The sequence below is a fragment of the Bombyx mandarina genome, chromosome 22 (assembly GCF_030267445.1).
Source record: "Bombyx mandarina strain Sakado chromosome 22, ASM3026744v2".
Classification (NCBI taxonomy): domain Eukaryota; kingdom Metazoa; phylum Arthropoda; class Insecta; order Lepidoptera; family Bombycidae; genus Bombyx; species Bombyx mandarina.
In genome coordinates, this window is record NC_143228.1 from 5,882,695 (window position 1) to 5,898,624 (window position 15,930).

The 15,930-nt window shown below is 33.3% G+C and overlaps 1 protein-coding gene and 1 long non-coding RNA gene across 3 annotated transcripts in view; one reads left to right on the forward strand and one right to left on the reverse strand.

Moving 5' to 3' along the window:
- sfl (N-deacetylase and N-sulfotransferase sfl) overlaps positions 1–8,215 on the reverse strand; it is a 110,936-nt gene extending 102,721 nt beyond the window's left edge. Inside the window, exon 1 of the mRNA XM_028174552.2 lies at positions 7,982–8,215. The gene's annotated coding sequence lies outside the window, so the exon portion shown is untranslated. The remainder of the gene's footprint in view (positions 1–7,981) is intronic.
- Positions 8,216–11,922: 3,707 nt separating this feature from the next.
- On the forward strand, positions 11,923–15,829 carry LOC149500305 (uncharacterized). Of its 2 annotated transcripts, XR_016325066.1 has the most exons (3): positions 11,923–13,643; positions 14,100–14,220; positions 14,323–15,829. It is a non-coding gene; the product is annotated as an uncharacterized LOC149500305 (long non-coding RNA). The 2 variants fall into 2 exon arrangements; XR_016325065.1 differs by having other exon boundaries at positions 14,100–15,829.
- The last annotated feature ends 101 nt before the right edge of the window (positions 15,830–15,930 follow it).

Consider the following 15,930-nt stretch of genomic DNA (forward strand, 5'->3'; position numbering starts at 1 on the left):
ATATTAGTATAGAAGTATAGATAATGCTGGTAGGGCGTCTTGTGAGCTCGCATGGGTCGAAGCAATGAGGAGCAATGGGTAGGCACGAGTAGGGTACCACCACCATGCCTATTTCTGCCGTGAGCAGTAATGCGTTCGAGTTTGAAAGGTGTTGCATCCGTTGCACTACAAAGCTGAGACTAGGAATTCGTCTCCCAAAGTGAGTGGTGGCATTTAGGCTGTGCTCCAGTAACCTCTTAACAGCAAATACGCTGTGACCTCGCACACCCTTTACAAAATAAACATACTTAATTGACTAGATACATACTGCGTAATACAACTTAGCTATAACTATATAATCATATATAATTGATTTCCATCATAACACTGGGTTCACTGAAACTTCAACTGGCTTGTGGAAGTTTCACTTTTTTCAGCATTACATTAAAAATATTTTGTTCCATGAAAATCATAAATCCCTGACTATATTTATTTAATGGTATACACAATATTTAGAATAGCGTCATCCGTTTCGGTAACATTTCTGATGATGCCTACTGATGGACGAATCGACCAACACCTGAGTCCTCGAAGTCGCCGGATGGATAGACGAGGCAACCCTAATGGCCTGTCGTTCGACCATCCGCGCCCGTGATTGATCGACACACCCCAATGACGTGTGCACACACATAGCTTACATTGCCCCTGCGATATCATGTGTAATCCATCACATACCTACCGAATTTGTACTATACACGCAATGAATATAATAATATGCTAAACTTTATAAATGTATCATATCATTTAAATCTCTAGGCTTGAAATGTCATCTAATAAACCCCGACAGACAGCATAAATGTTACCATTCTAATTTACTAAGTCCCTTGAACAGCAGTTTCGAAAACGCAACGTAATTAATTTTTACATCCTTATATACATAATATTAATGAAGACTAGATTAAAACGTAACTATCTCAAATAAATATTCAAGATATTTTAATAACAACATCAAAGCAAATACATAGATGTAAAAACTCATTTCAGTAAAGTGGATGTTTGAAAATATAAGATAAAAGAACTCACATTTTAGCCGCGAGTACTACAGATTGCATTTGGATTTTATTAGAAAAGTTTTGGGGTTTTATTGAATGACCCGATTTAATTTAACTGAAAAATGTTACATTAAGGAGCATGTTTTACAGCAATTGTATTTTATGGTTTCAGTATGAATTTGAAAAGTCTAAAAATCTTAGTATCCCTTGATCCATTTATAAAAGTACAATTTCGGAAACAAAACGGAAAGCTACGAATAACGTGGCGAAGTTATTGGAGTGGAAGTGATCAATTTTCTCAACAATTTCGCCGTCATCTTAAATCTTTTCAGGGGCACAAAACATTTAGCCAATTCAGCGCACCGGGACCGACCGTGATAATAGAGCCTGTTGACTGGGAGGGACAGTCATCGCAAACACAAGCCATTAGCGTATTGTTACCGCCTTTTCAGTCGTGCCCTCAATATAGAAGCTTTTTGTGGAAATCTTAGGAAATTTTGATAACCTCGTGTTTCTTGCTTCATTTTTTTTTATGATGTATATCTTCAAACCTTTTTTGTATTTACCCGGTTTTATTAGCATTAATAAAGAAGCCGTATGTAAATATCTATGACTTTGCAAACATAATCACTAAAAAGATTTCAACTATGATTCTTTCTTAAATAATTTATAGTTTTAAAGTTACATTACCACTTTGATTATTGAAATTTTGAAAATATTGATTATTTAAAATATATATACGTATATAATAATTGAAAACATCAGATTCTGATAGTATTAACCAACCCTATCAAAACGTCAGGTCTTCGACTCGTGAACGGGTCGATTGGAGCCACCGAGCGATAGCACCATGAAGCTAGCCATTCTCCTCGGAACAAAGCTGCTCTGATCTAATCAACGCAATAATACACAACGGATAACTGCACAACTGGGCCGGGAAATAAACAGGCATCTGTACAACGCCAACACACCCGATATTTTAAATAACAAACAATATTACAACCGGGCTACGACGAGAACAGAACATTGTTGGAGCGCGTGCCGCAACCAGCTGTTTTAGATAACGTGTGACCTCTGCAATAAACGGAGCATCAACTTTTTAATTATCCGGAAAAAAAAAGACCTACCATACAGGCATTAAATACGTTCATTGAGGTGTTGTACATTTACAGTTGAGATAATATCTGAGTCGCTGTTTTGTTTGAACGGATTTTTCCCATCGTTACATTATATACATACATTATCACAGATACGATAACTATGCTTACATAGTTAAGCAATGTATATTCTTTTAATCATAGTTATTAATTACTATTAACATAAATATACGAATCATTTACAGCTTAACCAAGGCTATGTTTGTCTTGACAAGTACAACAGACGTAGTACTTTTTCAGGGTTCGTGATAAAATCGCTAAATGCGTAGGTACTCAACAAGTAAAAAAAGTATAAAACCTTGAATTTTTTTTTTTTTAATAAATTGCTGAGTTTTCGGTTTGTCAATTTAGTTCATGATCATGATTTCAGATATAATTCTAACTGAGAACTGAAACCTATTGAAAACCATAAGCAACAGTGAAATGTAGTGCCTCAAGCAAACACAATGAAATGACTGCCTATTTCCTTTTTATTTATTCGCTTCAATGGCTTTGATCTCCTGCCCTTTGAAAAACGTTTCACAAAATCCACAAAATACGCTCGGTAACTGGGTAAATGTCTATGTCATCTATTCAAGTCTTCCGCATTGAACATCTGGAATTCGGAGATAACTCAAGAAAAACGTTTTCAATCACATTTGTTAAAGTAACCAGTTTATTTCTCTCAGTGTTGGAAGATGCAAGTACTAATTTCTTTTTTTGTACTAATTTCGGCTCTAGTTATGCAATGAAAAAAACAAATGGTAGCATTTCAAAATTCCGATACGCGTCACAGTTCTGTCCGTGCCATTATCATCGACCATGGGTATCGAAGAAAACTACACATCAAGACGCGCCCACGTGTGCCTATATTGCTACAACAACAAAGATAACAGACCAAATAAGAGTTAAAAAGTATGTTTTGTCTTTTACAAAATTAACAGTTCCGTGTGCTCAAAAGCGATTTTTTTTTACAAATATAACAGATAATGCCATTAACTCATTTTATTAAGGTAGCGGAAGGTGGATTTTGACAAAAGGGTCGCCTGTTAATGACGTGCATTCGAGACAATACGTCCTTCTCCAAAGCGACGTCTAATTTAATCAACGATAGGTACAACACTAAATTCTATAGTGCATACATTGTAACTACTTTGTACGTAGAAATCAAGAATACAAAAAATCATAATATTTTTGTAAACTAGCTATAAATTGAGGAATCTAAAACAAATGCTTAATTCGTAATAAAAAAATTATTAACACCCATTTCTATGAGACTTATTTTTATAGCTTATATGGGTGGACGAGCCCACAGCCCACCCGGTCTTAAGTGGTTACTAGAGCCCATAGACATCTTCAACGTAAATGCGCCACCCATCTTGAGATATAAGTTCTAAGATCTCGATATAGTTACAACGGCTGCCCTACCCTTCAGACCGAAACGCATTACTGCTTCACGGCAGAAATAGTCAAGGTGGTGGTACCCACCCGCGCGGACTCACAAGAGATCCTACCACCAGTAATTACGCAAATTATAATTTTGCGGGTTTGATTTTTATTACACGATGTTATTCCTTCACCGTGGAAGTCGATCGTGAACATTTGTTGAGAACGATTTCATTAGAAAAATTGGTACCCGCCTCGGATTCGAACACCGGTGCATCGCTTCAACACGAATGCACCGGACGTCTTATCCTTTAGGCCACGACGACTTCATTTGTTAACGACATTAGTTTGAAGCTAAATAGTGTAATTTTACATTTTGTTGTACGTTTATTTAAGGTTTATCATATTATTTCTATGTACAAAGCGAGTTTCCTCATTAGTAATTGTGCCTAAGACCTCTTCTGAGAATTTAATCTCAGTTGCAAAATAAGCATAAGTAAATAGCAAATGTCATCATAATAGATGTATGATGACATTTGCTATTCCATATTAATTGAATAATTGTAAATGTAGAGGTGAATAGCTTTCCATGTTTATGGGCGACAATAATCTGAAGTTCCTTACTAGTATTTCTATAATTTATGTAATGAATTAATTTACGAAGCGCGAATGGCTGGATTGTCAAGAGACAATCCAAAACATAGACTTTGAATTCTATTCATTAAATTTTCTTTGAAAGTTTCCATATTTTTTAACATCCATCTGTGTATAGACCTAGAAATAGTGGACAATTTTAACTACCTGGGTTCCAACATTAGTAACAATGGCTCATGTGAGAAGGAAGTGCGCCGGAGAATTGGTATGGCTAAGAGTGCCATGACTCAGCTCGGAAAAATCTGGAGATCGCAACATATCCGTAAAGACCAAAACCAAACTGGTACGGACTCTAGTTTTCTGGATTTTTTCGTATGGCGCTGAGACCTGGTCACTGAAATCTGCAGACCGCAGTCGCATTGACACCTTTGAGATGTGGTTGGTGCTGGAGAAAGAAGCTGCGTATTCCGTGGACAGCATTTCGGACCAACGTATCAATCTTGCAAGAACTCAAAATCTCCTCGCGGCTGTCATCCGAGTGTCTTCGCAGAGTCCTTGAATACTTTGGTCGCATCGCACGGAAGGATGGTAGCAATCTCGAGAGGCTCATCGTGACTGGTAAGGTAGATGGGAAAAGACCTCGGGGGCGCAGCCCAATACGTTGGTCCGACCAGATCCGCACCGCTCTTGATTCCACGTTTCACAACGCCCTCTACACCGCTAGAGACAAGAATGGATGGAGAAAGATCGTGCGTGCGAAGGTGATACAAAAGGGTGGTCACGATCCTCAGCAATGAGGAATACGACGCAAGGAGGAGGTGTATATATATATTCATTTTCTAACGTCAAGAGAAGATTTCTAAATTGTTCTAGGACAACAAGCGTGATTGGCGTGCTCAATATTTTTCTTAGATCGACCACCCTATTTGCTCCTACGATGTCTGACGGTGGTGGTAGTTATTGTGGCTTCTCCGACAGGTATATTATTTTAAACTATTTTAATATAACGATACGATACAGTGCCGCTTTTTTTCAAAACAACATGTAAACTTTTAATGAGGGGATTAAAAGTTTTGATTGGCACGATGTTTATTCGTCTTGTATAAATTGAAATAATCGCTTTTATTTATTTAAGTACAAATAAATGAATGAAAGGCTTTTTTAAATAGACGGTAATTAGCGTTATAAGCGTAAAATATTCCAAACAACGAAAATAATATACGCATGATTAGAAATAGTTCATAGTAAAAGTAGTTTCAGTTATGTCTCATCATCATCAATCAGTCCACTGCTCGGACTAGGCTTCTCCAACTGCTTGTCACTAAACACGATCTTCGGCTTCGCTCATCCAGCTCCTGCCAGCCACCCTGCACAGATCATCACTCCACCGAGCCTGAGGGCGTCCTGCACTGCGTTTGCTAATTCGCGGTCTCCACTCAAGAACGCGAATTATACGCGCAACCCGAAGGAAATGTGATAATTTCTATTGATTTAAAATTCACTTTGATCTTTGGCGTTAACAGTGACGAAGTCTAGTCGGATATTGGAATGGCACTTAACACCACTGCGGCCTTACCCAGATGAACTCATGGACCTTTCTGCCAAGCTCATAGACTATCAGGCCCTTGCGGAAGGACCTGCACAGTGAAATCGTAAACGTGGACAAAGGAATCTTGAGATGTTGCGTTTTGCAACTTGAGCAACCCTTTTTCTCTTGGAGACAGCTACTTCCGGGGAAATGGCATAGGGTCCGTCAGAAGATCGCGGGCGAGATGTGTTTAGAATCGGCGAACGACAACGTCAACATTAGTTTGCCCTGTCATTGAATTGAACTAATGTTGATGACCACAGTGATGTTTTCCTTAATTGGTCGCCTCTGTTTCCATCCGATTATCGATCAGCACCACAACAAAATGCACCTGCATCGTTAATGTTAAGAATAAGGGTAGAGGGCGACACGCCACATGGTACGCAGGCTTGAAAGGCAGGACGTGGATTGAAGCAAGACTTAGGGCTAGAGATTTACCGCATTATAAAAGCTGTGGTTTTCGACGGCTCGAATGGACGGGAGACCTAAAATACAACACAGGTTTGTGTTATTTCTATTACTTTCAACCATCATGTGCATGTGAGTTACTTTAAAAAATGAGTGGGGCTTGTGGAACCAAACATGGGTAATCTGATGGGAAAGAGCTGCGCATTTATGACCCTTCAGCTGAGGAAACCCTAACCAATGTTGCCAAGAGATGGCAAAAGCACCCTACAGTATTTATCCAAAACAGAGTAATACTTGTTCCAGGATAAGTTGTGCCAAACTTCTCCTATGAATTTTTGATTGTATAATTTTTAAGAAATAAGTGATTGTTACATGTTATATGATAACACTAGTGGTCCCCTGGTAGTCAAAATTTGACTATAAATTAATTGAAATTATAAGTTTGACACACATAATTTAAGTATTAAGTTTCTGCACTCCTTCTCTATTTTCTCTATAAGTGTGGGAAATTTCATACTCCTCCGTCCATGCAATTTTTGTAAAAAGGGGTACAAAGTATTTGCTTCACATATTAATATATAGATCACATGTAACAATCACTTATTTCTCTCAAGCTCACAGCAGTGCTAACATGGCTCTTGTCATCTACGAACTCACAAACTACAACAAACATTACATTCCTTTGCCACATACTCCACCATAGTTTAGCTACACTTGATGACACAAAACCAGTTTTTTTTTTTTCATTAAGTTTGAAGATCTAAAACTTTTCCAAATAACTTAATATATCTAAATCTTCTTAAAGAATAATCTTCTGTCATTAAACCAATTACTTCAGCTTTTTCAAAAGGTAGATAGTACTAGCTATAATGCCAGGTAGGTTACTTTGCTTTCAATCAGCAAGTAGACTTGCAAAGTTTGTACAATCAAATTTTCTAATAATTGCATTAAGACAAATAAGTAATGTTTTGAAATGTGAGCAATTTATTGTAATACTACATTAATACTCAATGATCAAACAGCTGTATGAAGTTAACTTCAATAAAGTTCAATAATAAAGTTCAATTATAATCCTATTGTAATTCTTCAATAGTACTTAAGTACTATGGCTAGTCATAAGTTTCTTTAACACTTTAATTAGGGTTCTTAATTCCAGCTCTAGCTTTATGTGGGTAAACATTGAAAATATCTATTGAAATAAATTTAGATTACTTTTAGGTTTCTAATTCACTTTGTACTGGAAATCCTAGTTTAGGGCCAAATGAGAATATCATTTATTTTTAATACATTATTTATTAATGATTCAAGACTTCCATTGCATTTTGAATATGACCATGTAAATATTATACTGCAGAGACCAACGATTCTGAAAGGTGGGTTAAGTGAAGCCAACTGAGCTTTAACTTAAATACTGATACTGATACTTTATGAGCAGCCTTGGCTTTTTTCCAAACAATTGCCTAAATAATCACTATTCTAAGATTTAATATTTTTTTGTTTATGAACTGTAAAACTATATGCGGCAGAACAAAAAGTAAAAAAAAAATATTTACCCAAATTTTTTTCAAGCCTTGACTATATCATTAATTTTTGTTCATAGTATTCCATTAAACCTGAACTAGATATGACTTACAATTCAGTAAAATGAAAGATAACATTGATCTTTAAAAAGCTTAAAAATTACTGTTAGGTCAAAGTATCAATAAAACTTTTAAAATGTTGAGTTGTTTCTTGACTTACTATTATCTTAATTTAAGCTTTGAAATTTAAATAAATAATTGTGAGCAAGTAAGTAAGTTACAAAAGCTGTTTACTTAAAATTATTCATCATTTCTTACCTTCAATGAGCCTCATCATCAACAATGACAGATCTTGAAAACATTTTCTTCTAACAATGTAACACCATATTCATTGTTTTAACCACTTAATGTCGTTTAAACAGATTAATTCATTAAATGGTAAACTTAGTCACAATTACGTCAACTTTACAGGATTTTTTAAAGAAAAAATACACCCAAACATTAACAATCACTGACGACTAGTGTATAATCTATGTTGTCGGCTCAACGATGCGAATGAATCACAAACGAATAACTTCAAGAACGTTTTATTTCTACAAGTCTAAACTTAATAAAGTGGTAGATAGACGAAAAGGACTAATTGGAATATACAAGTTTGTCCAAAAATGTTTTTTGTTTGTTTTTACATATACATTTTTTACAAGTAAACAATACGTAAAATTAAGTAATTTATCGATACACAGTTAAGAGTTATCACTTTTGATGTCTGCGAATTAATATTGTTTTACTAGAAAATGAGTTTGTGAATCTTTGCTTTTTAATTTAGATTAACACATACTAGGCCCTACGTTTAGGTTCAAATTTGTGTGCCGGAGCCAAAAAATTAAGAAGAAGAAGACGATCAAATTGTTTAGTCGGGGACTTTTTGAAGGGAAATGCGAGGATAGTTAGTGAATTTAGTGTCTTTTTCTTTAACTGTGTAATAATGGCAGCTTATTAACCACTTAGTGTCCATGAATGTGCGTCAGTGTGGGAAAATAAAATAAAATCGCTGGACGTTTAAAAAGCTTACCTTTAATTTTAAAGAAATTTTCACCATTTTACTGAGAGTACTTTTTATTTTTTATCTTATCCAAAATCTATTATTAAGTTTTATCTCATCTCACCATCCTGCTGTTAATTCCATTTAATTTAGCTCTGTGTCACTTTTAGACTATAATAGAATATAGTAGAAATTATGTAGTCGCTACAATAACTTTAAAATAAAAACATGTTTATTTGCTGTCTAAATTAAACGTCTAAATTAGAAGATAAAAAACTAATTTAGATGGAAACTATCTTTCATAAAGTTCATACAGTTTTAATGCTGTTTTAGATTATATTTCGGACATGGTTTCGCTAAATGCTTTAAAAAAAAAAAAGATAATTTTAAAGAAAAACGTGCACTGTGGTAAGAAACAGATTTTACAGTTACATAAATAATACACTTGAGTCGTCTATTATCAAAGGTGGCAATCTGTGCATTTGGACAAAAAAATGTTATTGATATGTCAATACAGATTGATTTGAATATAATCGTCTCCTTCAAAGAATACGGTTCAAAACCAGCATTAAATAAAGGATAATACTTAACCTGTTATTTATCTAAGATGTCGTTCAGAGGAGTTTGTGACTGCCAATGGAATACAAAGTCAATAATTCGTTTTTCTGATTTACCAATAATTGTCCAAAAGTCACATTGCCGGCTTTGATAATAGTCGACTCACTTATAATAAAGTTTACAACTTGCAGGCCATGTTTAAATATTAGGTAGTGTTTAACATACCTACATATTTATGGCCACTTTTGAGCAATAAAGCTAAATTACTTTTGGCGGGAACGCGAGGAGTGAAGTTTTGTGACTTGTTATAATTATTAGTCTATTTAGTGCTTCGTCAGGTTTAAATATGTAATAACGGTGGTTTATTAACTGTTTAATATCTGTGAAAGTGCACAAATGTGGGAAAATGAAACAAAGCCGCCGGACATAGCTTCTCGGGATCTTTCAAAATGTCTGAGGGAGTCCGTATAGAGTCCCTTCTTTATTTCGCCGTAAAATCGTGTTCTATGTAATTAGCACCACATTTGAAACAATAGGAGTTTTCTTGTTGTAGCGGCATAAATAATTCTAAGATATTATATTAAATTAGTTATTATACACATTATATTTTATTTTTCGTTTTAAATTTTCGGCGTTAAAAAGGTCCCGTGTCACAGACTATATTCTTTTCCCCACCTCTCGTGCGTTCCGGCCATAGTATACCATGACATGGGGTAAATTGGGATCCTGGGGTAAATTGGGACAAACCTGCGGAAGATTCTCAAAGTACCTGTAGCACGGAATCTACCTAATTTTGTTTATGTTAATATTTATCAATGTATAGAAGAAAAACCAAGTTAACTATGGAAGTACTAAATATGAGTTATGTTCGTCCCAAAAATTCGTCAAATTAAATTGAAAATAGTGGTTGAAAAGTGCGTTTTAAAACAGCTTAAAGAACTTTTAAAAAAAGTAATATTATCGTTGTTTTTTCAATAAGATCACAGTTTATATAAGTTTTTAATACACCTGGAAATACCACAACAAACGGTAAGTTGCAATATTCTTATTTTAAATACAATATTTCGACAAAATAAAAAATGTATATTTTTTCCTTTCTTTTTGGGGAAAATTGGGACGTATGTAGGGTAATTGGGAACGAGATTGGAAAAATTAGGGACGAGAAAACACAAAATTGGAACGCCAAAAGACAAAATAGGGATGGCTTGTTAGGGTTGTCACTGATATCTTATAATAGATTTTTTAGCCTATACTATCACTTAATTGCGTGATGTAAAGAAGGTTAATGTGTTTATCAGTTAGTTTATGTAAGTATTATAGGTAAAAGAAAAGTATATATATAATTACTTTTTTTTCGCGACATTTACCTTGTAATATCTGCCCGGTCGTATGTTCTTTATAGCAATAAAAAAAATTAAAAGTTAAAAGAACTCAAACGAATCAAAACTTTTGTTATTTCAGAATCTATTCACGCGTCGAATCATGATTTTGTTAACATTCACAACGAACATACACAAATAAAAACAGGCCTCAGATTTTAAATGTAACATTAATTAAAAATCCGATATATCCAATTATGAGTGAGTGAATTAATTGAGTTTAGTTATTTAGCTTAGAAAGAATTTCTTTTATTTTTGTTATTATTGGCAGTAATCAGATAAAGCTGTTTTTTAATCTTATTCACCTGATCTTACTCTTGCTCAAAGATTATTTTGAAAATGTTGATTAAATAAAATTGTATTATTGCATTTCCAGTCCTTTTGTTTTCTATTTTTTATTCTATTTTATCATTTTGTTTCAGAGTTGTGATTTTTAAGGAAATTAAATAATAATTTTCTAAAATATAACATGCACATACTTTTTTTGATCATTGTATTGTTGATTATCATTCACGTCACATCGCTTCGGAATAGAAACCAGCTTAATTTACACTATGTTGTGTATTGTGCTTAAATTATGGATTGTATTCATCATTTCGGTCCATATAAATAATTATATGGCACCTACCTATATATCGCAGTACTGCGAGTTGACAACCCTTACAAATATCCCAATTTAACCCTTAACCGTGTCAATTTACCCCGGACGCTGGGTAAATTGGGACGGCCATTATTTTACCGATTATTTCTTTAAAATGAATAATTAAAATTATGTAACGGTTTTTATCACCTAGGTACGTTCAAGACTCAACTTATTTCTTTGGTTGAGCAGTGACTATTTAATTGGAACTATTTTAAAATTCAATCTGAAGGTCGATTTTGTCCCTATTTACCCCATTGTACGGTATTCTTTTCCCCACCTCTCGTGCGTTCCGGCCATAGAGTTAGTTGTAGGTACTTATTAACTCCATGGTTCCGGCTTACGCATAATAAAAAAGTGCGTTCTTAAACGCCACAAGTCCACTGACAAAGTCTCAGTAAATGACCATCATCTTACTGAGATTATATTTCATCCCATATCATCTCATTACAGTTGATTAATGGGTCAAATTAATCAACTGGGATGACATTAAAGTGAATGAGATGATATGGGAATTTTTCATAAAAATAGGAAAATAAATTAAAATAAGACATGAAAGGTCTTAGTTACCAGGTCATAAAATCCCTTTAAAAAAAACTTCAATTATTTAGCTTCATTTTAGCTTGCAATTTTCATTGTGGTCTTCAGGGGGGTGCAACTCCCATACAAAGGAAAATAACATACAACTAGCGTCATCTTACTCCTGTGGCGACGTCATTTTTGTAACTTTTAGGCATTAATGATCTAATAAACTCACTAGATGGCAGATATGAGTTCTGACTCAATAAAAAATGTAGCGTACTTTGAAGCAGTGCTTCCACTTTTAGGGAATTCTCCCTTTTTTAGGGAAAAATAGCTGATATTTTGGATGATAAAGACAATTTAAAAAATACCAGGATTTAGGATATTTCGGGGTAAAAAGCAAAGCCTATACTAGTAACTGTTGTGAATTTTAAAATAAACGATAATTAAAGTAAAACAATGAACATTTTATTTTATGGAGAGAGAATGACATTAAGTCAAGTTGACAAGTAAAAGAATAAAACAGAGTTGTGTATAAAAACTATAAAGGTTTGATTCAACAGTAACCCTCTAGTAAAGTAAATCATAGATTAAGCCACTGCTTTTTCTTAGGGATTCCCCAGAATCCCAATAAGTATAATCCGCCAAATTTTTATTTACCTATTTTCGTTGATGTCACCAGAACTTACTTGTATTGTAATATACAGGTACTTCATGTACCATGAAAGATTATCATGGTAATTTCATTTACGAAAACCTTGTAATTGTCATTTCACTTTTGCTAGCAGTTCCTTCTTCAAAGACTGAGGTGGAAAGATTATTCAGTGTTCTCAAATTTAAAAACTGACAAAAGAAACAGGCTTTCTAATGAAACCCTGAACGGCTTGCTTCATAGAAAGTTCCCAACTTTGCCAGCAAACAATTGCTCAATTTTAGAACCGAACAGTGTTAAGTTGTGCAGCAAAAGAATATAAAAGCAATGCGTCGACTTCCTTGAAAATTCTAATCCTATAGATCTATGATCTTCTGGGGGCGTTTATATTATATATACCTACATTAAATAATATGCTGTGGTTTATTTTCTGTATTTTATTTACGCTTTCTATATGAGTCGTCTATTATCAAAGGTGGCAATCTGTGCATTTGGACAAAAAAAATTTATTGATATGTCAATACAGATTTATTTGAATATAATCGTCTCCTTCAAAGAATACGGTTCAAAACCTGCATTAAATAAAGGTTAATAGTTAACCTGTTATTTATCTAAGATGTCGTTCCGAAGAGTTTTGTGACTGCCAATGGAATATAAAGTCAATAATTCGTTTTTCTGATTTACCAATCATTGTCCAAAAGTCAGATTGCCGGCTTTGATAATAGTCGACTCATATAAAGGATTTATGAAAGTTGTCTAGGAAATTTTAGGGTAAATTCAAAAGAAACTAGGGTAAAATGTGTTAAAAAAAACGTAAGTGGAAACACTGCTTTGAAGTTTTCAAAATTCCAGGGCCGTAAAACAATCTCAAAAAAAAAAAAAAGTTTTCAAAATGTCGTAACGATTTAATTTTTTAAATCGTTTTTTTTTGGTCTTGGTGTGAGTTATTTTACGTTGTAGTATTAATTTAGAGCAACTTTTAGCTTTATGAGAATATTAGACGATTAGACATTGAGAAACTCTGTTTTGAATTCTCTTTAGACATAACTTGGCTCCAATACTTTTTTCTTCGTTAGCGTTTCGTAAGCCTGTGTAACTATTTTCATTTCTTACAGAATGTTTATTATTAAAAATCAGCATGCCTCGAAGATCGAAAATGAAATGCTATTTCGGATGCCTTGATAACGGTGAGTTGACACTATTTTCCCGGTATATTATTTGCTAACATAATTATTATTCATAATATAATTAAATGAATTAGCACCAACTAATGGTCCTTCCTATTTCTGCTGCCTAGCTATCATATATGTTAAGTTTTGATCAAAACAGTCGGTATTAAGTCTCGTACTATCACACACACACCTCAGATAATAAAATTGTCTCGAGTGGGTGGAAGTATTTATGTTTTGCAACTCAGCGTATTATATGCTTATTGTCAAGTGGGCCCGAACTAGTTTTTTGGAATGATCAATCAGTCATGCTTTCCTGTTTAAATAAAATACAGCACAATTGATCTCACATCCAAAGTTAGATGATGGCATTCACGTTTTGTTTCCTGGTGTTTGATAACTAAGTTACACCAAGTGGCCTGTGACCACGTTCATCCTTCTACCCAATATAAAATAATGTTTTTATTTTTGTAGACAAAGGTTTGATAATGACAAAATTTTATGGAAAAATTATAAGGAGCACTAAAATGTCAGAAACATGAAAATATTGATGCACTATATTTGAACCAGAACGTGTTATGTAATATATTAATTTGTAAGTAAGATTTTTTTAATATTTGTAAGACACTAAATTTTTCATGGTCGTATTTTTTCAATATTTGTTACATACTTAAGATACTTTGTTTCTCCGTTTCAGAAGAGAAACTGATTCAGCAAGGAACGTGAACTCTCAAGGGATCTTAATTTTTTTTAAATATGTTTATAATTGATAAATTAATAATTGAAATAGTTCATAAGAACTAAATTGATGCCAATTTTGTTTTAAAATAGGTTGTTTAGTTCTTATAGTTATAGTATTACGTTTGAATAGTTGTAATTAGTAAGTTAGTAATATATGAAAATACTGATATAAATTTTTGTAAATAACCTTTTGTAAATTCTACGAGAAGATGATTTTAATTAATGATCAAAAGTCAACGGTCTTTAAAAGCATTATTTGCAATTATTTAGATTTACTGTGGAATATATTTGCTAAGTTGTGTTTTCTGTATGAGCAGATATAAATGAAAATGCCCAAACATGATTATGTTTCTTAAATTTTCATTATGTGAAATCAATATGCTTGTGACTGAGTATATTAATAATTTATTAAAACTTAAGTGATAGACAGCAACCCCTATGGCACTGCTGAAGTTTATAAGCACTGGTGACCACTTATCACGGGCCGGGTTGCGTGCTCGTCTGCTGTTGAGTGCAATAAAAATTTTCGAAACCCTTTCTATTATTTAGATGTAATATTAGTGTACATTTAATTTGGATTAAAAGATAAATTTACATTTTATGTTTGCATGTGTATGTTTATAATTCATTTGCATGTAACGAACACCAGTTTCTTTTTTAACAAAATGTAAACTAATGGTTTGTAATGAATGTAATTAACTTTAAGATGATTTTCTTTCAATCTGCTGTTTGTTTCATCTAGTATTACCAAAGCTAAAGCATCAGAAACGTCAGAATAGAAATAATTTAGATAGGGAATAAAAGTATAACTAATGTAATCATGTCTAAGATTACTATAAGCGTCATTAAGTACAAACTATCAATATTTAAGAGTACTTTAAATCATCATTACATTTTTTAAACATTTTTTGTTTTTCAAATCATGTAATAAAACGTTTGTGCAGAACAAAATGTCACATGTTATGAACATGATTGTGGGTTAATCGTTTCTTAAATTTCTAAATGTTTATAAGAATGCTAAGAATAATTTAGTATTCACTTTAGTGTGTGTATTATCTCTACAATGCTAGTATAAATGACAATTATTGTATGACGAAGCATAGGTAGTGTTTATAGATGTAATATTTTCATACAAGGTCATGATCTGTCACGATCAACTTTAAGCAAGAACTGCTATAGTTAAGAAACAAATTTATTAAATTTAATTCAAATTGTCTACTATGTTTGTAATGGAAAGCTGACATGTTTATATTTCGCACAAATGACTTAAGTGACATTGAATGATTTGATTATCTAGACTTAATTAACTTTTAGATAACTTTCGATTTAATGTTATTAAGTACTCTAGTAGGATTAATCTAGAGGAGTTATTGTTATTCGAAATTTTATACAATTGTACGTTCATACTATCTTTTAACAGTAAATTGTTTGTAATATAGGGAAATTAAATAGCTTACAGAGAATTACAGCTTTTTATTTAAAAAAACTGTTTTCTCTCTGTATGAAAAGGTCTTATCGATTAGAATGCTGAACACAATCAAACGTTCTTTAATATTTCATAAGT